Source organism: Pan troglodytes, chromosome 13 (assembly GCF_028858775.2).
Source record: "Pan troglodytes isolate AG18354 chromosome 13, NHGRI_mPanTro3-v2.0_pri, whole genome shotgun sequence".
In the NCBI taxonomy this organism is placed as follows: domain Eukaryota; kingdom Metazoa; phylum Chordata; class Mammalia; order Primates; family Hominidae; genus Pan; species Pan troglodytes.
In genome coordinates this window covers 103,135,743-103,158,877 of record NC_072411.2, presented here as the reverse complement: position 1 = coordinate 103,158,877, position 23,135 = coordinate 103,135,743, and the positions used below count along the sequence as shown (strand labels likewise).

At 44.6% G+C, this 23,135-nt stretch overlaps 1 protein-coding gene and 1 long non-coding RNA gene across 20 annotated transcripts in view; one reads left to right on the top strand and one right to left on the bottom strand.

Moving 5' to 3' along the window:
• The window catches only part of CFLAR (CASP8 and FADD like apoptosis regulator), a 48,462-nt gene extending 36,083 nt beyond the window's left edge, over window positions 1–12,379 (bottom strand). For 7 of the 18 annotated variants that reach the window (XM_063791514.1, XM_054679202.2, XM_054679208.2 and 4 more), the window contains exon 1: window positions 9,365–9,841. The gene's annotated coding sequence lies outside the window, so the exon portion shown is untranslated. Of the gene's footprint in view, window positions 1–7,160; window positions 7,444–9,364; window positions 10,680–11,784 lie in introns of those variants that run through there. The other 11 variants (XM_054679201.2, XM_054679210.2, XM_063791517.1 and 8 more) reach the window with 9 other exon arrangements.
• On the top strand, window positions 12,361–22,758 carry LOC134808063 (uncharacterized). 2 transcript variants are annotated; one of them, XR_010150192.1, is made up of 4 exons: window positions 12,361–13,175; window positions 13,276–13,338; window positions 20,133–20,228; window positions 22,474–22,758. It is a non-coding gene; the product is annotated as an uncharacterized LOC134808063 (long non-coding RNA). The 2 variants fall into 2 exon arrangements; XR_010150191.1 differs by lacking the exon at window positions 22,474–22,758 and having other exon boundaries at window positions 20,133–21,043.
• Window positions 22,759–23,135: the final 377 nt, after the last annotated feature.

Genomic DNA, 23,135 nt, shown 5'->3' with positions numbered 1-23,135 from the left:
GCTTTAATCTCATCATCAGCTTCCATGAAAAGGAGGCCAAGTTCTTTTCTACTGTATTCATTAATAGTCACAATTTTGTCAACAGTTGTTATTATAAATTAAACTATAAAGTATATGCAGTAGAAGGAATTATAAAAACACAAAAATAAAATCATTAAACACAAGACTAAGAAATGAGATATTATACAAATTCACTGACATATTTGAAAAAGAACCAAACAGAACTACTAGAAATGAAATGCTTAATTCTCTATTTTTTTACAGTCATCTAACTTTTATAATTCATAAGTATCAACAATATAACAATGCCACCAAGAGTTAACAAAATGAGATAATCATTTTAAAAAACATGATCTGCTCAGTTTGTTTCTTCCAACCATCACACCCATGACTGCTTTCTGCCAGTCACGCACACTCAGCAAGAGCACTGGCATACTGTCTTCCCTCTGTGCTAACGGGGGTAGAGTTTGGCAACAAAATATAGATTACTCAGTGGTAGCATCTGGCACATTGAAAGAAAATATCAAAAGGAAACTACAGATCCCGTGTGGAGCCAGCCCACTCAGATGCAACAAAATATCAGCGTGTGTGTATGCTGGAGGCAGTTCACTGTGGCTAGAGGTGGTGAACACTTGAGAAAGGAGAGCATACTAGGGAGAGGTAGGGCTGGGGTCCGAATAATCACCACTTTGTTGGGGTTTAAGCCCAAGCCAAGAAATGAACATAAAAATTACTCTTAGGCTAGGGAAGCTCATAAGGTCTTCAGTTTTTTGTAGGGAAAGGGTCCCACTGTGTTTCTCAGGCTGGTCTCAAACTCCTGGGCTCAAGTGATTCTCCTACCTCAGCCTTCCGAAATGCTGAGATTACAGGTGTAAGCCACCACACCCAGATGAATGAGTTCTTTAGAGCCCAGTAAAAGGACTTGTGCCCATCAGTTACCAACTCCACCCTGCCTGAGCTGCTGGACTCAGTGTCCCATTCACCTCTTCTGAAGAGTCACTTGCTTTCACCTTACTCAGATGAAGGGGCAAAGGAATATCCAAGTCCAATTATTTTTCTTCCCTGCTTTCAAATACCCAATCCTCCTGACTGATCAAGATACCATTAGTTTCATTTCTCCCCCCAGTGTTTTCAGCAGTTTACTTTCCCTAGCCAGACAAAATTGGCACCTGTGTGTGTTTTCTAGAATTTTAAAGGAATTCCCCTTAACTCCCCTCACAGGCATATTCTAATTTAATGACTATATCTCCCCTTCTTTTCCACACCCACACCCTGGTACAAACTGTCCCTGACCTTCACAAGGGCAACTAAAACTTGAGACCAATTTCTGTTTCATTTCTCTTGCAGAAGTCAAGAGACTATCGCCAATTATTATTCAAAACGTCAACAAAGCTTAGGCAAGTCAGAGTTATCTTTCACACACTAGCTAACAGGAGCATCCGGTTCTGGAAACAGAAATACTCCAGGCATTTTTTGTAGAAATTACACTTAATACTGGAACTAACAAAACTGCTGAGAGGACTGGAGGAAGGAGCTCTGGGGTGGGATTCTAACAAAGACTCCTGGGGCTGCTGCAACAACCTTGCCTCAGCCAGGGAAGTGAGGATCAGGAGACTGCCACTAGAACTGAGCTCAAAGACCCTCTGACAGTGGAGACCCAGTGATCATGTAAAGCCCAACCTTGTTTTTACTAACGCTGTTTTTAGACTCTCCCTTTCCTTTAATCACTTAGCCTTGTTTTCACCTGAATTGACTCTCCCTTAGCTAAGAGAGCCAGACAGACTCCATCTTGGCTGTTTCACTGGCAGCCCTTCCGCAAGGACTTAACTTGTGCAAGCTGACTCCCAGCACATCCAAGAATGCAATTAACTGATAAGATACTGTGGCCAGCAATATCCGCAGTTCCCAGGAATTCGTCAGATTGATAACGCCCAAAGCCCCGCGTCTATCACCTTGTAATAGTCTTAAAGCCCCTGCACCTGGAACTGTTTACTTTCCTGTAACCATTTATCCTTTTAACTTTTTTGCCTACTTTACTTCTGTAAAATTGTTTTAACTAGACCCCCCCTCCCCTTTCTAAACCAAAGTATAAAAGAAAATCTAGCCCCTTCTTCGAGGCTGAGAGAACTTTGAGCGTTAGCCGTCTCTTGGCCGCCGGCTAAATAAACGGACTCTTAATTCATCTCAAAGTGTGGCGTTTTCTCTAACTCGCTCAGGTACAACAATCAGACAGCGCATGCTACAAACTCTGGCCAGCATTTTCAATTATCTGGCCTTTTTCCCTCCTGACTGCCAGCCCTGCAACATCTAGGGTGACCGAGTCCCAGGAAACCCCTCAGTCCCAGGCAAACAGGGATGGTTGATCACTCCAGCACCCCTGCCTTAATGAGGAAGCTTCTACCACTCCTACACCTCCAGTAGCAAGTTCCGAAGGAAGGGAGAAGAGATAACACAATCTGAAAACTACTTACCACCACACCCTGGTGGTTTCCTGAGCTGGGCCCCTACGGCTGCTCAACAGTTTCATTTACAGGAAGACTCTGTTCAGCTCCTTTCCCACACCCTTCAAGGAGTATGGGAAACCTCCAACACTCCACAACTCTCTTCCATCCCAACACCACCCCCAGTGCCATTTCTCATCCATGTATCAGGCACAAACTCCTGCCACCTTCCACCTTTCCACTGCCCCAGCTGGTCCCTCCTGTCCCTCTGCTTGCCTAGGGCTAAGCCTCCCTGCATGCCCTCCTGTCTCTACTAATCCCCTATGTCTACTCTCTTCATCCTCTCTACCTCCAGAGACGGCTCCTCCCAGCTTGTAAACATGTGCAAGTCTCTTCCATCTTAAAAAATAAAGCCAAACACTCAAAAAAGCCTGAGGGTCCCCTAGACCGACCATCCTTTCACTTTATTCCCTTTCACATAAAGCTGGGACCTCATGAAGGAATAGTCTGTACTCAGTGCTTCAGTTTCTTCAACCACAATTCACTTCTCAACATGCCTCCACCTGGATCCCCTCACCACCATCTCCTCTACACAGCCACACTCAGTCCTGAGCCATACTGGAATCTGAGGCAAAAGGGACAATCAGCAATACTGACGCTGTCTTTATTTAAAATGTTGGTATTTTGTTCATCATAGATTTTTTGCATTTATGTCTGTTTTTTAAAATATTGCATTAAAATATTATCTATCTTGATGACTGACTTTTTGAGCACCCCCTCACATGTTGTCCTGAAGCCAGTGCCTCGTTTGCCCCTGCTAGTATCCCAGCCCTGATGACACAGCTCTTGTTGAGGCCCTGGTGACCTCCTGGTTGCCACATCCAAAAACTTCGAAGTCCTCTTTCATCTGACTGCTCAACTCCAGCTGACACTGCTAATTCATCCCTCCTTGAAACTCTTCTCCCTTGGCTGAGCTCACACCACTTTATTCTACACAGACCCTTCTCTAACTTTCTTCTACGCCTCAGCATACTCTTTCTGCACCTGCCCCTTAAATGCTGGTGCCTACCATCCGTCTCTCATCCAAACTCATTCCCCTAGCCATTCTGTTCCCCCTGCTTTAGACCTTACCCTCTCCAAATCTACCTTCCATCTAAGTGAACTTTCTAAAGTTCATGCCTGAACTGGCCAGGCGCGGTGGCTCACACCTGTAATCCCAGCACTTTGGGAGGCCAAGGCGGGCGGATCACTTGAGGCAAGGAGTTCAAGACCAGCCTGGCCAACATGGCAAAACCCTGTCTCTACTAAAAATACAAAAACTAGCTGGCCGTGGTGCTGCATGTCTGTAATCCCAGCTACTCGAGGGGTTGAGGCACAAAAATCTCTTGAGCCTGGGAGGTGGAGGTTGCCAGTGAGCTAAGATTGCGCCACTGCACTCCAGCCTGGGCAACAAGAGTGAAACTCCGTCTCGAAAAACAAAACAAAACAAAACACCTCTATTGAAGCACTTAACACACTTCCCTGGTACCCACATTAGCCCTAACCAGGTGTCAGCAAATGTGGTTAAGTTTAGTCAGGCCTCTCAACCTTTCTCACAGAACACCAACGCTGCCCCCAAACTATCTGGTAACAAAGGCACATATTGTTCCCTGTAATCAGTAGCAAAGCATGCAGCATGACCAGCTAAGCCATCCAAAGACGTACTTAACATTCCCTTCTTTCTACTGCTTCTCTAGTGAAGCAAGGTCATCGTATGGCATGAAAGCAATGTCATGTCCAGTGAGCCACAGTGTGAATGCAAATGTAATTTCTTAGCAACCCCACAAACTGGGCGGCAATGGAGAAACCTGTCTTGCCAGCTGCAGAAAGCAGCATGCAAACCTGAACTTTCAGGTGTCTGGGAAGCCCCAGTGGAGATATGAACATGAAACAAAGTGTCATCCAGAAGTTTCTAAAAGCAGAAGAGGTTGCACAATTCTGGGTAAAGTAGAATGTGGCCATCTCACAGAAGTTTTGTGCACTCATCTTGAACATAACAAAATTCACCTTCCCCCTCCATTGGCGTGCAGAACAACAGATGATCCCAGTTATAAAATGACATAAAATTGGAAGTCATATTTTATAAAATTATTTGATGAGGCTGCTATGGTTTGAATGTGTCCCCTCCAAAGTTCAGGTATTGCCAATATGATAGGATTAAGAAGTGGGGCCTTTAAGAGGTGATCATTCCCTGGAGGCGCCTCCCTCCTGAATGGGATTAGATGCCCTTATAAAGGGGGCTGATAAAGGGAGTTTATTTCTTTTTTTGCCCTTCCACCTTTTGCCATGTTAAGACACAGCATTCCTCCCCTCTGTAGAATGCAGTGTTCAAGGCACCAGATTGGAAGCGGGGAGCAGCCCTCACCAGATGTCAGCACCTTGATCTTGGACTTCCCAGCCTCCAGACTGTGAGAAATAAATTTCTGTTTTTTATAAATTACCTGGTTGTGGGTATTTTGTTATAGCAGCACAAAACAGACTAAGAACAGACTTTTCATGACTCTCAAGGAAGCTCCCACAAATTCCAACCAGACATTATCGCCAATAACTTCCTTGGTTCCTAACACTTATTTGTAGGCTGCAGAAAATGAGAATGAATCAGAAATGAGAAAGCATCTAAATCAAAAGATCATAAATCATCATCTAATTGGATATAGAAACATGGGCAAAGTCACCAGGAGCAAGGGAGCTAAATCAGTTGATGTAGTGCCCTTAACTAAATTTAAATTTTCACATTGGCAGGTATACTTGCTCAGCTTACACAACGGATTGCCCACTGTAACTAACGGGCCAAGAGTGGCCCTGCAGGAGATAGCTCTGTTCAAAATCAGAAATTGTGCATAATACTATAGACAAACTTCTGATACATAGCTCAAGCACTAAGAGTATCATCCCCACTTCAGCCCAACCCATAATCTAACTCCGAACCAAAAATATCTCAGTGTTCCCTGGACAGTATTTTTCTGTCCCAGCAACTTCACTCAAGCATTTGCCTCCATTTGGAAAGCCCCTTCCCTCCTCTCTGTCTGTACCTGAAATTATATCTTATCTCTCAAGATGTCTCTTCTATAAGCTTGTCTTGATCCCCAAATCAAGTCTCTCTTCCTGCTTTGTAGCACTATTTGTGTTCTCTTCCAGCATTTTATCTTATTCTATCCTATGTGAGACTCAGTTGAGTACTGTCATATGTGGAGGTCCTTGGGGATAGATAGGCTTTTACTCATCTTCATTAGGCTGTGGTAAACAATGGCCAGGGCTGCCAATCTCAGCCCTCTTGGGTCTTGAACAGACTGGTCATCATTGGACCATTGCAGCCCATGTGTAACGCTTACTCATCCCTTCATAACGTACAACGAAGCAAGATGGAGCTGGTGGTGTAGTTAAGATACCATACTTGGAATCTGGTTGTTGGATCCAGAAGAGCTTGTGAAAGGAAGCTTTTGCAGCTACATGAGATAACAATGCTAATGCTTTAGAGTGACTTGCAATGTGATTCTAAAAGGATGGGTAAGCCCCCATGCAAAACTTTCTGGAAACTGGCAGGACCTCATTGTGAGTGGGGAGAATACAATGTCTCCAACCAAGGGGATGTTTGGAACTCATCATCAATTTATTACCAGGCTTCAATTTATTTGATAGAGAAAAATGAGAACAGGTCAAGCTGCCTGAGTTTAAGCAAGATGTAAGATTTTAATGCTTCAGCAATAACTGAGTTCAGAGACCAGGTCTCAACTTCAGGTAGTACGAAGAAGACCTATGGCTTAGCCTCACTTCTTTTTAGGTATCTAAACCATCTGATGTCACCTTTAGAGGAACTGGATGTCTAACTTCATGCAACAGCAGTCAGGAAAACAGGCATTCCTTCTCCTCAAGGTTTTGATCAAAGGAATAAAAAGTGGCTCAAGAAACAACCCCATCTATTCAAGAGAATAGCATACTATCAATCATGCTACACTACTGCAATAAAATATTTAGGAGACATTCTCTTAAGTTCATCTAGACAAGATTGGCTTAAATTAAATTTCAACTTGGCAGGTGTATTTGCTCAGTTTACACAACAGATTCTCCATTGTAACTAAAGGGCCAAACTTGGCCCTTTGGGAGATAGCTCTATTCAAAGTCAGAAACTGTACATAACACTAGGGACATATAAAGTTCTTAAAATTACTTTTATATAGCATTCATTTTCTGTAAAAAGCACTACCTGCTTTTTGCTCTAAGAAAATCTGGAAAATAGAGAAAAGTAGAGAAGAAAATAAAAATTCCCCACTTGCTTCAGTCTCATCACCATCCCTGGTACCTACTCATCTGTCCCCTAGTTTCTCATCTCTTGCCTGGGTCCTCATTCTAGGTTCCTTTACATTCCTGGTGACGGCCCAGGTTAAAGGGATAGACTCATTTTACATTTAGGCTGAATGATAGCCAGCACGTTTACAGAAAGCCTAGGCAGACAGCAACTGATATAGTGTCTCCTCTGGGGGTATAGCTTTGTGCTATATACAACTTGCCTGTGCTACCACATATTTTATTAATAGCTCCATCACAGAGCACAACCTTATAATTACTTACCAGATTAAAATAATCCAGCTTTATAATTATTTGCCAGATTAACATAATCCAGCCATGGCTTAGAAAATAACTCAAGTATAAAATCTGAACTATGGGGTTTCAATAGCATACCATGGCCAAGGTTTTGGGCGAAACTTTTGCGCTGCTTCTATGTTTTCCAACCAGAAAGGGAGCTCCAGACAGCAGAGGGAGATCTACATGCTCCCATTCCTCAGCCCCAGCAGGTGCTCAGTAAATGCTGAAGGAGTTACTTTTTTCATTTAACTCTTGATTCAAAGTTGTGGTTATTGTTGCAGGGAATTTGGTTCACTCACTAGGTAGTATTCAAGCAAGAGACTGTCAGGTACCTACTCTTTTAAACAATCTCATTGACTTTGAAAACTACTTTTGAAAGCTGCAAGTAAAAACAAACAAAAAACACAGATATATAAGCCAAAGGGAAGATAAAAAGGAAGTTCAAGGAAAAAACTCAAGAATTTCACAAGTAGATAAGGAAGCTTTGGTTCCCATTTCTAAAGTCACATGACTAAAGAAACTCATTACCCTGGGAAGCATTTTTAAACCTTGGAGTAAGTAACTATGAGAGGATTTTTCAATTACATTTTTAAAAGTATATAAATATACATATAAATGATTCATTTCTTCAACTTAAGAGTTCACTGCAGAAGATACAAATTATCATGAGTATGCAGATGAAAGTGGTATCAAGTGGTGTAGCTTCTCTCTTTCATAATAAGTACTAAATCACCAAAGATGGCAACCCAGTATCGAGAATAAGAGAAAAATAATGTAGAAGATGTTCATCTATTTGGGCCAAAAACTTAAATCGCCAAAAAAAGAAAGTGGCTAGAAGTGGAGACCATCAGAGGAACATAAATACAGAACAAGTGTAGAAAAGGAAGCAATTTTCGCAGGAGAATCACTTGAACCCAGGAGGCAGAGGCTGCAGTGAGCAGAGATAGCACCACTGCACTCCAGCCTGGGTGACAGAGTGAGACTCTGTCTCAAAAAAAAAAAAAATGTAGCTGGGTGTGGTGGCACACACCTGTAGTTCCAGCTACTCCAGAGGCTGATGAGAGATGACTGCTTGAGCCTAGAGTTAGAGGCTGAAGTGAGATATGATCACCACTGCACTCCAGCCTGGGCAACAAGCAAGACCTCATCTCAAAAAAAAAAAAAAAAGAAAAGAAAAGAAAAGAAAAGAAGGCCCCACCTTGAATCTTTTTTAGAAAAAAGCAGGTTGTAAATAAACACAATTTTAAAAAATGAAATATCTTGCAAACTAGAAAATAAACCAAAAAAATTATGAGTGTTTATTTTTAAAAATATGTAAAAGACTGTATTTGAGAGCACACATGTGTGAAAAAAAAAAAAAAACATTAAACTGAAACCTTTGGTTATCTCTAGGGAATGAACCCCTGGAGGTTTTCTCTATTTACTTTGCATGTATTTTAACTCATAATTATAATACAACTTGACTGAAGAGTGTCTGAAGAAAATGCATTACAGTACAGAATGTTAGGTACAATCCTGAAGCAAGTGCAAAGACAGCCGCTGAGCATATGAAAGTACAGAGAAAGGGAACCAGGGTGGGGTGTCAAGTCTTCTGAGGGGAGATGACAGGAGGAGAGTATAAGGGAGAGACAGGGCATTCCAATAATGATAGTGCTTTTCACCTCACTGATCTATAGTAAGAAAGAACGACCGGGTTCTGCAAGTTACCTGGGCATACTAAAAGAAAAGACAAAACAAACACACAAATAAACAAAAAGAACCCATGGTGTCATAACTGCCCCACCATGGCCCACAGGCTTCCTCCAGTCAGGCTGTCAGTGGATCTTGTCTAAACTGCCTTGACTCGAAGTTACCTGTGTAGGTAACTGCTGAGTCTTCCTCAACCACATTGTGAGGTTATGGGGACAAGAACCAAGTTTAGATCCATTTCTATGTCCTCGGCACCCAGAACTCTGCCTGGCCCAGAGAAGCTCAATAAATGTTGGTAGGATTATACTGAATTAAAGGCAAGGAGGCATTGGAGTCCATAAACACGAGTTTAATTAGCCCCTGGGGCTCTACAGGGAAGAAATAATCAGACTTCAAGGGTGCCCCATTCCCCAGAGTCCATTCCTGGTATTTGAAAGAGCAACATGCCCCGGAGTGTTGTGAGTCCTCTGGAGGCTCAAGGAGACCTAGGGCCAAAAGCGAGGACTCAATCCTTTTCTGCCAGTATCGGGGGACAGTGCCCCGACGTCCCAGGAGCCCAGGGCGACACCAGCCCAGGGGCGGGGATCGGGCAGGATTCTCGGTCTACTCACGCCCGGGCAGCCGCCGGCTCTTCCCACTGGATCTCCGCCGGGACCAACTCCCACCCTCGCCGGACAAGCTCAGACCTGCTGCTCCGCAAAACCAGAATTGGAAATGCTCCAGATGGGACGAGGAACAAGGACAGAAAGTCAAAAGCATCAACAGGTGGCTTCGCCGGAGGGCGTCCGAGAACCTCTGCCTGCTGAACCGCTTCACGCCTAATCCCCGCCACCCACCGGCTGAAATGTTACCACACAAGACATAAATTCTCGAATCCTGTCTGCGGAATTCCCCGCCCCCGCGCAGTTGAAACTTGCACAGGGCCACTCGCGTGTCTCTCGGTGGTAAAATTCTCCATGCGTGGTCAAACGGCTTATGCATAGCTCAGGACCGTTACGTGCGACCCCACCAGGACTGAGTGGGGACAGCCGCTGCGCCCCCACTACCTACTAGGAGCTGCGGTAGGACCTCCAATGCCCCAGGGGCCTAGGCAATTTCCGCTTCAGCTTCCTGGAGGTCCCCAGCCCAAGGCTCAAAAAACTGCACGCTATCCGGCCCACCCCGGGTCGCGCAAGACTTTCGGGGGGAGGGGGAAACCCAGCGACCCTGCAAATGGCTTCACCTTGGAAACCGGTATAAGGAAGCAAGTAATACCGTGTTAAAAGAAGGTCAAATGTCAGTTACAAACAGAAACGTAAAACATAAAGTCGCTAGAGAAAGCCATTTTAACGAGGACATTTGACCCAAAAGCTTAAGTAAAGCAAGTATTAACAAAACAAGAAAATGGATGTAAAGCAAACAGTAAACATTAAAAACTCCCTTTCAACCCAGTCTTTTTTGTTTAGATCTTGGAGTTGGGCCGGGCATGGTGGCTCACGCCTGTAATCCCAGCACTTTGGGAGGCCGAGGCGGGCGGATCACGTAAGGTCAGGAGTTCGAGACCAGACTGACCAACATGGAGAAACCCCGTCTCTATTAAAAATACAAAACTAGCCGGGCATGGTGGTGCATGCCTGTAATCTCAGCTACTTGAGAGGCTGAGGCACGAGAATCGCTTGAACCCGACAGGCGGAGGTTGCGGTGAGCAGAGATCGTGCCATTGCATTCCAGCCTGGGCAACAAGAGTGAAATGCTGTCTCAAAAAAAAAAAAAAAAAAAAAAGATCTTGGAGCTCGAGCCAGGTTTTTTGTTCAACGAAACTTTTGTAAGGTTATTTAGGGGAATCACCAAACCGAAAAGTGCCAAAAACTCCGTTCCTCTTATCGGAAATCTCTCTCTAAAGCAGGTCAAACCTTCCACAGCCCGCTGTCTGTTGTAGATTATCGCAGTTTGTTGATGTCCAAAAAGCTTTACTTATGCTATACGCTATCCCCCTACTGGTTTCACCCCTCATTGCTTAAGAACAAATTTCAAATGTCAACCAATTAAAATATTCGCAAGACCTCTGGCGTCCTTGAATTTACTTCCTGCTCCGTGGAGCCAAAAACTGATTCTGAATTTCAGTGGCCTTTGTTCTACTGCGTGCCACTGTTAATATTAAAAGAACATGGCCTTCTGTCCAAATCCGGACACCCTCAAGCAAGAACATCTTGAAGCCAGTTTACATTTCCCAGTCGTTTTGAGGCGGTGGAAAAGTGGCAAAAACAGGTTCATTTTAAAAGGCTCTAAAAACTTTTCATCAGCCAAGCATTCCCAGCTTTCCCAAGGCAAGCTTTCCTTGCACTTGGGCAAAATAGACATTAAACTGCTCTGGAAAATAACCGCCCTGACCAGGCTATTGTGAAATTCCCTCCAGGGCGGCGGCTCCCACTAAGTGAGATCGAGCGCACACACAATTGTTGGGAAAGTCCACGTTTCCAACAACTTTCGAAAGGAAAAATGCCAGATCTTCTCAACAGTTCACCCCAAGAACTGAACTCTCAAGATCATTTTAAGCAAAGTTTACACGACGCTGAGGACCCGCCACTGAAGCTCGCGGGTGGGCCTCTGGGGCTGCGGCTGCAAGGGGCGGCCAGAGTTGGCCAAGGGTTACTTCCGGTCTCTCAGGTCCATCGGGGTGCAGCTTGTACCGCTGTGGCCCAGGTCGCCCCTTTCTGGGAATCCGGGGCGGAGTTGCGGGCAGAAGGGGTTCGGGGGTTCGGAGCCGGGCGGAAGCGGAAGCGGGGGCATTCCGCAAAGCCTGCGGTAAACAACCGAGATAAGGAATCTACAAAACTCAGTCAGGTTCCAGAAGCGCCCCCGCCATCCCCTGGCCACTGCCGGCCACCTGCAGTTTCCCGGAGCGCAGGGCTGTGAGGAGCGGCGCGGGGTGGGACGCGGGGCGCGGCGGCGCAGGGCCTGCTGCAATGCTGACTCAGGGCCGGGCGTCGGGGCTTGGGGTCTGGGACAGCTCCGGCGCCGCCAGCGCGGGAGTCGAGTGCGGGGCACGTACCGTCCTGTCGCGGCCGGACTCTCCTGCCGCTGCCACCTCAGCCTTCGCTCCCCTAGACGCCGGGAAGGCGCACCCAAGATGGAGGCAAAGAAACCGAAAGCCTGGAAGCGGACTTGGTGCTGGGCGATCGCTGTTCGCGGCGCTTCTCTCCCACACCTCCTCCCGTGGTCCTTGTTGTCTCAGCTGTCACTGGACAAAAGTCCAATAGCCGGCACTCACTGTGTTAGGCCGAGTCCCCACCCCTAGCTCCGGGAGTCCCTTTTAGTTGAGACTGGTCGGTGAGGCTGCAAGCTCGCTGTTTCCTGCTATGGCTTGTGTGACTGAGTATGCAGTAACCGAGGGTGGATGTCGACACAAGTTCCACGCGTTAGGAGTAAACACTGCGAGTGTTTTTTTTTTTTTCTTTCTTTCTTTCTTTTTTTCTTTCCTTCTTTTTTGAGACAGAGTCTCGCTCTGTGGCCCAGGCTGGAGTGCAGTGGCGCAATTTCAGCTCACTGCAACCTCCGCCTTCCTAGCTCAAGCGATTCTCTTGCCTCAGCCTCCCGGGTAGCTGGGACTACAGGCACGCGCCAGCACGCCCGCCTAATTTTTGTGTTTAGTAGAGACGGGGTTTCACTGTTGGCCAGAATGGTCTCGAACTCCTGACCTCGTGATCCGCCCGCCTCGGCCTCCCAAAGTGCTGGGATTACAGGCGTGAGCCACCACGCCCGGCGCGAGTGTTTACGATTGATGTCTGGGAGTCATAGCAAACGTGAACACACTTTGTGGTTTTTTGTGTGTATGTTTTTGTTTGTTTTTTTGTTTTCCTTCTTGAGACAGGGTCTCGCGCTGTCGCCCAGGCTAGGAGGCAGTGGCGCCATCACAGCTCACTGCAGCCTGGATTTCCCACTCTCAAACCATCCAGCCCAAGTAGCGGGGACCACAGGTGCAAGCCACCATGCCCGACTAATTTTTTTTTTTTTTTTTTTTTTTTTTTTTGTATTTTTAGTAGAGATGGGGTTTCACCATGTTGGCAAGGCTGGTCTCCAACTGCTGGCCTCAAGTGATCCTTGCCCGCCTCGGCCTCCCAAAGTGCTGGGATCACAGGCGTGAGCCACCGCGCCCCGCTACGTTTTTATTTATTCCTAATAACTACTTTATTGTGATTCTTAAAGAGCTTTAACTTTTCTTGAGATAATTTTAAACTCACAGGAAAGGTGAAGAATAATACCAAGAGAGACTAACAGCAGGACGGCATGAAGAGTTCGGGATTCACCCCTAGTGAAACTGAAAATTATTTAAAACAACAAACAACCATTAACCATTTAAAGCCTTTGAAATGGTCCTAAGGGCAAACAGCAAATGAAGAAACATCTGTTCCAAAAAATCTATGAAAACTCTTGGATCAGAATGTGAGAGTCAGTCTGTGGTATTTAAACCAAACCTCTCCCTTTGTTCAGCAAGAGACTCCACTCCAGACTGCTGCAACTAAGAACCTCTCTCTTCCCACAGCTCCCAGTCAGAGACCAGCATATCAGCATTTCTCATCTTGCCCCTAGCTACCTGATGCTGAAGGTAAATCCTGGGGGAGTGTGGTGGAGAGGTGGGAGATTCCTTCTTCCATCCAGAGGCTCTATCTTGGGTGGAGTGCTGAGACACCAGAGGAGACTTTAGCTCTTTTTCTCCATCACTTTCACCCCATATTCACCCCCAACCTTTTTTTTTATCTCTCCATCTTCCCAAGATAGTTATATTCTGTTTGATTAATCTTCAGTATATATGCTATTATAATCATGTAAACGGTAGTCACAGCCAAGTTATGTACCAAACTATGATTACTTTTCCTTTCCCACACAACTTTTAGTTTTTTCTGGAGTTAATAATTGTCTTGTTTTGTTGGTTTTTCCATGTAATTATATCCTAAACTCTGTCAGTTATCCAAGTTTGGTTTTTTGTTTGTTTTTGAGACAGGGTCTCACTCCAGGCTGGAGTGCAGTGACCCGATCACAGCTCACTGCAGCCTTAACCTCCTGGGGGTTCAAGTGATCCTTCTGCCTCAGCCTCCTGAGTAGCTAGGACTACAGGTCCTAGCATGCCACCATGCTAGGTGTGCCACTACAGGTGCCACCATGCCCAGCTAATTCTTTAAAAAAAATTTTGTGGCCCGGCGCAATGGCTTATGCCTGTAATCCCAGCACTTTGGGAGGCCGAGGCGGGTGGATCACGAGGTCAGGAGTTCAAGACCAGCCTGGCCCAGATAGTGAAACCCCATCTCTACTAAAAATACAAAAAATTAACTGGGTGTGATGGCGGGCGCCTGTAATCCCAGCTACTCAGGAGGCTAAGGCAGAGAATTGCTTGAACCCGGGAGGTGGAGGTTGCAGTGAGCCTAGATTATGCCAGTGCACTCTAGCCTGGGAGACAGAGTAAGATTCCATCTCAAAAAAAAAAAAAAAATATATATATATATATATATATATATATATATCTAGTAGAAGCGGGGGTCGTGGGTGGCAGGGAGTCTTGCTATGTTGCCCAGGCTGGTTTTGAACTTGCCTCAAGCGATCTTCCTGCCTAGGTCTTCCAAAGCACTGGGATTACAGGCATGACCACTGCTGCTCTTGGCCTTTCTTATCTTTTTAGTACACCAAGAAAATTTTATTACAGATCAGCACCTGTCCTTAATTTGGAAACTACTATTCAAGAACACCTAGCTTAGCACCTCCATCACCACCTCCAACCCACCCTATCCCAAGTGAAAGCCATTTCTGGTTGTCAGTAGAACCATCATAGTGGACTTACCCCAGGCCCACCTTGCATGCCCACTGATTCTTACCACTTCAACACACACCAGTATGACTTCTAACCCAGCATATCCATATGTCGTTCCCTGAGGGCTTTTTCTGGCTCACATTGGAAGCCCATGTTGTCATCCCATTTGGCAAACCAGTAGGGGCAGGCATTTAACCCCCTACCCCTGTGCCATCCTTATCCTTTGGCTTCAGCAGCCCTCAAAGAATGACTGTATACACCTATGTTGACACTCCCACCTGCAGTCCACTTTCCATTTACATCCTCTTAAAATCAGCCACCCCTTGGGCTTAGGGATGTGCATACTTGCAGCATAGTTTGTCCCTGGGGTATGGACTTGGGGAAGAGGCCAATGTAGGCCCTGGTGGGAGGCTCAGGGCTCTTTGAGTAGAGAACTTCAGGTCTTAGGTACCCAAAGAGGGTTTATTTTTTGTTTTTTTGAGACGTAGTCTCGCTCTGTCACCCAGGCTGGAGTGTAGTGGCACAATCCTGGCTCACTGCAACCTCTGCCTCCCAGGCCCAAGCAATTCCCTTGCCTCGGCCTCTCAAATAGCTGGGATTATATGCGCGCACCACCATATCCGGCTGATTTTTGTATTTTTAGTGAAGACAGGGTTTCACTACGTTGGCCAGGCTGGTCTTGAACTCCTGGCCTCAAGTGATCTGCCCACCTTGGCCTCCCAAAGTGCTGGAATTACAGGCGAGAGCCACCACACCCAGCCCCAAAGAGGGTTTTAAACAGAGGGTCTCGGTGTGGGCATGTCCTCTTGACCTTGCAGACGCCTCCCACCTCTGATGATTCTCCTCACCTGAGGGAAGGGCACAGCCCAAGAAGAGCCGGAGCAAGGCCCTTCTAAATCAGGGCCCACAACAGGACCCCCAGTGCCTGGGTCCAAGGGCAGTATTGCTTAAGCCTCTCTGACTTTCTGTTTCCACACTTAACAAAGTAGCAACAAATGTTCACGTTTTCATCAAATTCACTGGTTGTAAACCTTGGCTGCACATTAGACTGTCCCCAAGGAGCTGCAAAAACCTCAGTGGCCAGGTACCATTCCAGACTAATTATATCAAAATCTCTGAGAGTGAGACCCAGGGATTGGTAGTTTTTAAAGCTCCCCATGTGATTTCAATGTACAGTTAAGATTCAGAACAACTGATCTAATCCAAACATTTTCTCACTCTGTCAACCACAACCCAATTTTCAGATGAAGAATCTGAGGCTTAAAGTGAGTTAATAAATTGAGACATCTCACAACTAGCTAGTGACAGAACTAGGACAGGATGCCAAGAATTTATCTAATGCTTTTCCTTATATCACAGTGGGTGACTTGGGAATGGAGAATTAATAGCCACAGCAATGACTTTATATCTACTCTCTTAGCCACACATCCTGCCTCAACTCCTCTGACATTCTGGGAGAATATATTCTTGGCTGGGTATGGTAGCTCATGCCTATAAACCCAGCACTTTGGGAAGCCAAGGCAGAAGGAACACTTGAACCCAGGTGTTCAAGATCAGCCTGGGCAATACAGGGAGAGCCTGTCTCTACAAAAAATTAAAAAATTAGCCAGGTGTAGTGATGCATACATGTGGTCCCAGCTACTCAAGAGGCTGAAGTGGGAGGATCACTTGAGCCAGGCAGGTTGAGGTTGCAGTAAACTATGAGCACAGCCCTGTACTCCAGCTTGGATGACAGAATGAAACCCTGTCTCAAAAAATATATATAAATAAATTTAGTTTAAAAAGAATACATTCTTTTTTTTTTTTTGAGATGGAGTCTCGCTCTGTCGCCAGGCTGGAGTGCAGTGGCATGATCTCAGCTCACTGCAACCTCCGCCTCCCGGGTTCAAGCGATTCTCCTGCCTCAGCCTCCGGAGTAGCTGGGACTGCAGGTGCGCGCCAGCATGCCCAGCTAATTTTTTTTTTTTTTTTTTTTTTTTGAGACAGAGTCTCACTCTGTCACCCAGGCTGGAGTGCAGTGGCATGATCTCGGCTCACTGCAATCTCCGCCTCCTGGGTTCAAGTGATTCTCCTGCCTCAGCCTCCCAAGTAGCTGGAATTACAGGCGCCCACCACTACGCCCAGCTAATTTTTTGTATTTTTAGTAGAGACAGGCTTTCACCATGTTGGCCAGGCTTGTCTCGAACTCCTAACCTCATGATTCACCCGCCTCGGCCTCCCAAAGTGCTGGGATTACAGGCATGAGCCACCGCGCCCAGCCATAATTTTTGTATTTTTAGTAGAGACAGGGTTTCACCATGTTGGCCAGGATGGTCTCGATAAAAAAAAAATACATTCTTGAGAATAAATAAACACCTAATTCTAATATGCTGGTGCTATGGTTTGGATATTTGTCCCCTCTAAACCTCATGTTGAAATTTGATCCCCATGTTGGAGGTGGGCCTCATGGAAGGTATTTGGGTCATGGGGGTAGATACCTCATGAATAGATTAATGCCTTCCCTTAGTGGTGAGGGAGTTTTTCTTCTATTAATTCCCACAAGAGCTGGTTGTTAAACAGAGCCTGGCACTTTCCCCTTTTTCACTGTTTCTTCTTCTCTCACCATGAGAGAAGCCTTTTGCCTTCCACCATGGGTGGAAGCAACCTGAAGCTTTCACCAGAAGTCAATCAGATGCCAGTGCCATGCTTCTTGTACAGCCTGCAGAACCATGAGCTAAATAAACCTCTTTTCTTTATAAACTACCCAGTCTCAGTTATTCTTTTATAGCAATACAAAACAGACTAAGACAGCTGGGTTTCTATACAAGTAGTCAACTGTAGATTTGTAGCAACAGCCTTTACAAGCAAAGCAAGGTGCAGAAATTAGTAGTTAACTAAGTCATTTCCAGAAATATATCTGGCACTATTACATAAGGATTAATAGTACTGCCTCTGGAACTAGTTCTGGGTTTGCATTCCAGCTTTGCCTCTCACTAGCAGTGTGAACTTCTGGGTAAGTTTCCTCTTTGTGCCTCAATTTTCTCACCTGTAAAAAGGGAATGACAGTAATAGTCCCAACCTCATAGAATTATTACACAAATTAATCTTTGGAATATGCCTGGCATGGCCAGGCAAGGTGGCTCACGCCTGTAATCCCAGCACTTTGGGAGGCTGAGGTTGGAGGAACACTTGAGGCCAAGAGGTCAAGACCAGTCTGGGCAACATAATGAGACCCTGTCTCCACAAAAATAATTTTTAAAAATCAGCTCAGTGGGGATAGCGCACACTTGTAGTCCCAGCTGCTCAGGAGGCCAAGGTGAGCATATTGCTTGAGCCCAGGAGTTCAAGGCTGCAGTAAGCTTGATTGCACTACTGCACTCCAGCCTAGGTAACAGAGTGAGACCCTGTCTCTGAATAATATGCCTGGCATATAGTAGGTGCTAAATAAATTAAACACTATGTACCAGGCATTGATTTAGCCTCTGGGAATATAGTGGAAGGAAAAAGGAAAGGTCCTACACTTGGAGCTTAGAAGTTATATTGACAACTTCCATTTCACCTTTTCCCAAAAGTTTTCCCCCATGGTTAAGTGCAAGTGAGCAAATAATTGATTTTATTTTATTTTATTTTTATTATTTATTTATTTTTGAGATGGAGTTTTGCTCCTGTTGCCCAGGCTAGAGTGCAATGGTGTGATCTCGGCTCGCTGCAACCTCCGCCTCCTGGGTTCAAGCGATTCTCCTGCCTCAGCCTCCCAGGTAGCTGGGATTACAGGAGCCCACCACCACATCCAGCTAATTTTTTGTATTTTTAGTAGAGATGGGGTTTCACCATGTTGGTCAGGCTGATCTTGAACTCCTGACCTCAGGTGATCCACCCACCTCGGCCTCCCAAAGTGCTGGGATTACAGGCGTGAGCCACTGTGCCCGGCCATTTATTTTTTTTTTATTTTTCAGAGATGGAGTCTCACAGTGTCACCCCCAAGCTGGAGTGCAGTGGCATGATCATACCTCACTGCAGCCTCAAACTTCTGGCCTCAAGCAATCCTCCTGTCTCAGCCTTCTGAGTACCTGGGACTACAGGGATGTGCCACCGTGTTTGGCTAATATTTTTAATTTTTGTAGAGAAAGGGTCTTGCTTTGTTGCATAATCTAGCAAATAAATTTTAAAAATAATTTCTGTCACACCAGAAGGCTACACTATAATATCCATTCATTGGCAAACATTTTTGAGCTCCTACTATGTGCCAGGTACTACATAAAAGAAATAGAGGCCAGGCACAGTGGCTCACAACTGTAATCCCAGCACTATGGGAGGCCAAGGCAGACGGATCACTTCAGGTCAGGAATTTGAGGTCAGCCTAGCCAACATGGCGAAACCATCTACTAAAAATAGAAAAATTAGCCAAACATGGTGGTGCATGCCTGTATTCCCAGCTACTCTGGAGGCTGCGGCAGAAGAATTGCTTGAACCTGGGAGGTGGAGGTTGCAGTGAGTTAAGATCACACCACTGTACTCCAGCCTGGGAGACAGGCTCAAAAAAAAAAAGAAAAAGAAAAAGAAAAAAAAGAAATAGAGTCTTTGTCCTCAAGGAATTCCTAAGAGGGATATTCAGCTGTAAAACTCTTATTGAATAATGCAATACTATGCATGCATTTCCATGTATTTATACATATAATTTTATTGATAATATATATAAGGTAATGCCTTGTTTATCAGGAAATAACTTTTACCCAACAACCTAGCCAAGAATTAGGGATTGTTAAGGAAAAGAGGCGCCTGTAATCACAGCACTTTGGGAGGCTGAGGCAGGCAGATCACCTAAGGTTGGGAGTTCGAGACCAGCCTGGCCAGCATGGTGAACCCCTTTCTCTACTAAAAATATAAAAAATTAGCCAGGCATGGTGGCATGTGCCTTTAATCCCTGCTACTCGGGAGGCTGAGGCAGGAAAATTGCTTGAACCCAGGAGGCAGAGATTTCAGTGAGCCAAGATCGCGCCATTGCAATCTAGCCTGGGCAACAAGAGCAAGACTCCATCTCAAAAAAAAAAAAAAAAAAAAGGCATTTGGGTGTACAAAAAAGGTGTCACTAAACTGTTTGTTTGTAAGATCCTTGGGGTCTAGTTATTTTCATCACAAATGTTAACAAGTTCATTTGGCTGGTTTCCTACGTTATAATGAGCTGAGAATTAGGAGCTTCCAGAGCTGGATCAGGAATAAGAAGTGGCAGCTGGTGATGAATGAAGCAAAATAATATGTGATGAAAGTGACAGAAAAATCATTTTCTGTCATGGCATCTCTCTGCCATGGACCAGTGCAGTAACAGATGCTTTCGGTCAGAGCTTGAGTCAGAAAAAGGTTAAAGAATGTTCTGTTCATGCTGTTTTAAGAGGGAGAAAAATATTTAATGCATTTTAGAAGGCTTTTTGTGAAAGATGATGCAAATGTTTTAAAAGGTTTAATTCTTATAGAGTTGAGTTATCTGGAAGATTCACTTAAATGATGATACCAAATAACTGGGAAAATATTGCCTTTGATTATTATTTATGCATAATAATGATAAATTCTGCAATAAGAACAATGTAAAATATAATGTATAATAAAAATGTTGCTTATAGGTTAAAGATGAGAACAAAAGGAAGATTTCAAGCTGGAATTGCAGAAGGAGGATTTGAGATTAATGCTGGGTCTGAAAATTGAGCAAAGGTGTAATGGTAAGATTGAGTGAGAGGAGATGGTGGTCTAAATGAAGGAATTATTGTTGAAAATGTTAAAAATGCAGCAGAATAGCCTGGGCAAAATGGTGAGACTTTGTCTCTACAAAAATTACAAAAATTAGCCAGATGTGGTGGCTTGAGCGTGTGGTTCCAGCTACTTGGGAGGCTGAGGTGGGAGGATCACCTGAGCCCGCCTGGGAGGTTGGGGCTGTGGTGAGCCATGATTGCACCACTGCACTCCTGCCTGGGCAACACAATGAGACCCTGTCTCAAAAAAAAAAAAAAAGTGCAGCAGAGTAAATTCCTGTTTGATCAACTTCTTACAATGAATGTGTACAGCCCTTGCTGGGTTAGAAAATCAGCTTGAAAACATACTTTGTATATTTATTTTGAGTCTATGTGTACTTAGTCTAATTCATGCATTTATCCAGTAGACATTCATTGAATACCTACTAAGTGTCTGGCATCATTCTAGGTGCTGAGGGTGTCTCTAAGAACAAAACTAGCTGTGCCCTCAAAGAGATCCTAGAATGTAGACTACTAAGAATTAACAGAGAAAACACTAAAACTTGTATGTTATTAATCACTGTGTAAGTAATAAATGGAGGTCTCATTTAGATAAAACAAAAGCCTTGCGATCTCCATTAGTCAGAGTAATATAGATTTGCTGGGCATAGTGGCATGAGCCTGTCGTCCCAGCTACTCAAGAGGCTGAGCTGGGAAGATGGCCTGAGCTTGGAAGGTCGAGGCTACAGTGAGCTGTGATTGCACCACTACACTCCAGCCTGAAAGACAGAGTGAGTCCCTGTCTCAGAAAAAAAAAAAAAAAAAAAAGTAATATAGATTTGATAACAGTAGACAGTGTGGCGTAGCAGAAAGAACATGGGCTGTGAAGTCAGAGATCTGAGTTCAAATTTTGACTCTGAGACTTAATAAATATCTGTGTGACTGTAGCCAAGTTAATGAATCTCTCTGAACCTAATTTTTCTTATAATAGAGATAGTGAATACCTTCTTGTTTAAGGAATAAATGAGATAATAGAGATAATACCTTCTTGTATAAGGAATAAATGGAATAATATGTATAGTGATGGTAGATCAAGGCTATGAAGAACTGGGCATGCTTTGCTTTGGTGAGAGCATTGGTTTAGCTTTGGGGAGGGCCCATAACTGTCGGGGGCATAAAAGGAAGAAGAGGGTTTTGTTTTTGTTTTTGAGATGGAGTTTCACTCTTGTTGCCCAGGCTGGAGTGCAGTGGCACAGACTCAGGTCACTGCAACCTCCATCTCCCGGGTTCAAGTGTTTCTTCTGCCTCAGACGCCCAAGTAGCTGGGATTACAGGCACCCGCCACCAAGCTGGCTAATTTTTTGTATTTTTAGTAGAGATGGAGTTTCACCATGTTGGCCTGGCTGGTCTCGAACTCCTGACCTCAGGTGATCCACCCGCCTCGGCCTCCCAAAGTGCTGGGATTACAGGCATGAGCCACCACGCCTGGCAGAGATGAGTTATTTTGGAGATAAGAGGATAAATGTCAGTTACAGGGAAATGGAAATTTTGGTATAGCCTGTACATTAGACACTATTGTGTATGTTAAATTTCATGGGTATTGTCTTAATTCATTTGGGCTGATATGATAAAATACCATAGACTAGGTAGCTTATAAACAACAGAAATTTATTTCTAACACTTCTGGAGCTGGGAAATCCAAGATCACTGGCAGATTCAGAGTCTGGTGAGGGCCTGCTTTCTGGCTTATAGATGTGGTCATCTTCTCACTGTGCCCTCATATGGTAGAAGGGGCAAGGGAGCTCTCTGTGATCTTTTTTATAAGGGCACTAATCCCATTCATGAGGGTTCCACCCTCATGACCTTTTCACCTCCCAAAGGCCTCACCTCCAAATGCCATCACACTGGGGATTAGGTTTCAACATATGAGTTTCAGGGGGAAACATTCAGTCTATTGCAGGTATGATAGTGATATTGTGATCATGTAGGAGAATGTCTTTGTTCATAGAAAACACACACTGAAGAATCTAGGGGTAAAGTATCATGATGTCTGCACATTACTGTCAATGATTCAGCAAAGTGTGTGTGTATGTGTGTGTCTAGAGAGAGAGATAAAGTAAATGTGGCTAAATGTTAACAATTGGTGTCTGTAGGTAAAGGGTATATGTGTATTCTTTAAATTTTCTGGTTTTCAGGTTTTGTTTTGTTTGAGACAAAGTCTCTCTCTGTCACCCAGGTTGCAATGCATTGGCACGATCTCAGCTGACTGCAACCTCCATCTCCCGGGTTCAAGCAATTCTCATGCCTCAGCCTTCCTAGTAGCTGGGACTACAGGTGTGCGCTACCATGCCCAGCTAATTTTTGTATTTTTAGTAAAGACAAGATTTTGCCATGTTGGCCAGGCTGGTCTCGAACTCCTGGCCTCATGTGATCTACTCACCTAGGCTTCCCAAAGTTCTGGGATTATAGGCGTGAGCCACCACACCTGGCCTGGTTTTCAGGTTTGAAAATAAAAAGTTGGAAAAATATCTACACATGATTCTGTATTCCCCCAATTGTATTTGGGATACAATGTAAGACTTTTCATGCACATAATTTTCCTTAAAAATCTTATCTTGAGGTTTTTTTTGGGGGGGCAGAAATATGAACAATTTCTGTGCAAATATTAGTCAAAAACACCATATCCAGAGAAAAATATATTCCCTGATGTTTGATAAAAACAAAGATACATTCCACTTGGAAGACATTTATCAGGGAGGTGCTTTGCACCTCCTGTGTGACTGCATATGAATTTTTTTTACTTTTTATTTTTATCCCCTTGATTAATCTATTTTGTTTGTTTGTTTGTTTTTTGAGACAGGGGCTCCCACTGTTGCTCAGGCTAGAGTGTAGTAGCAT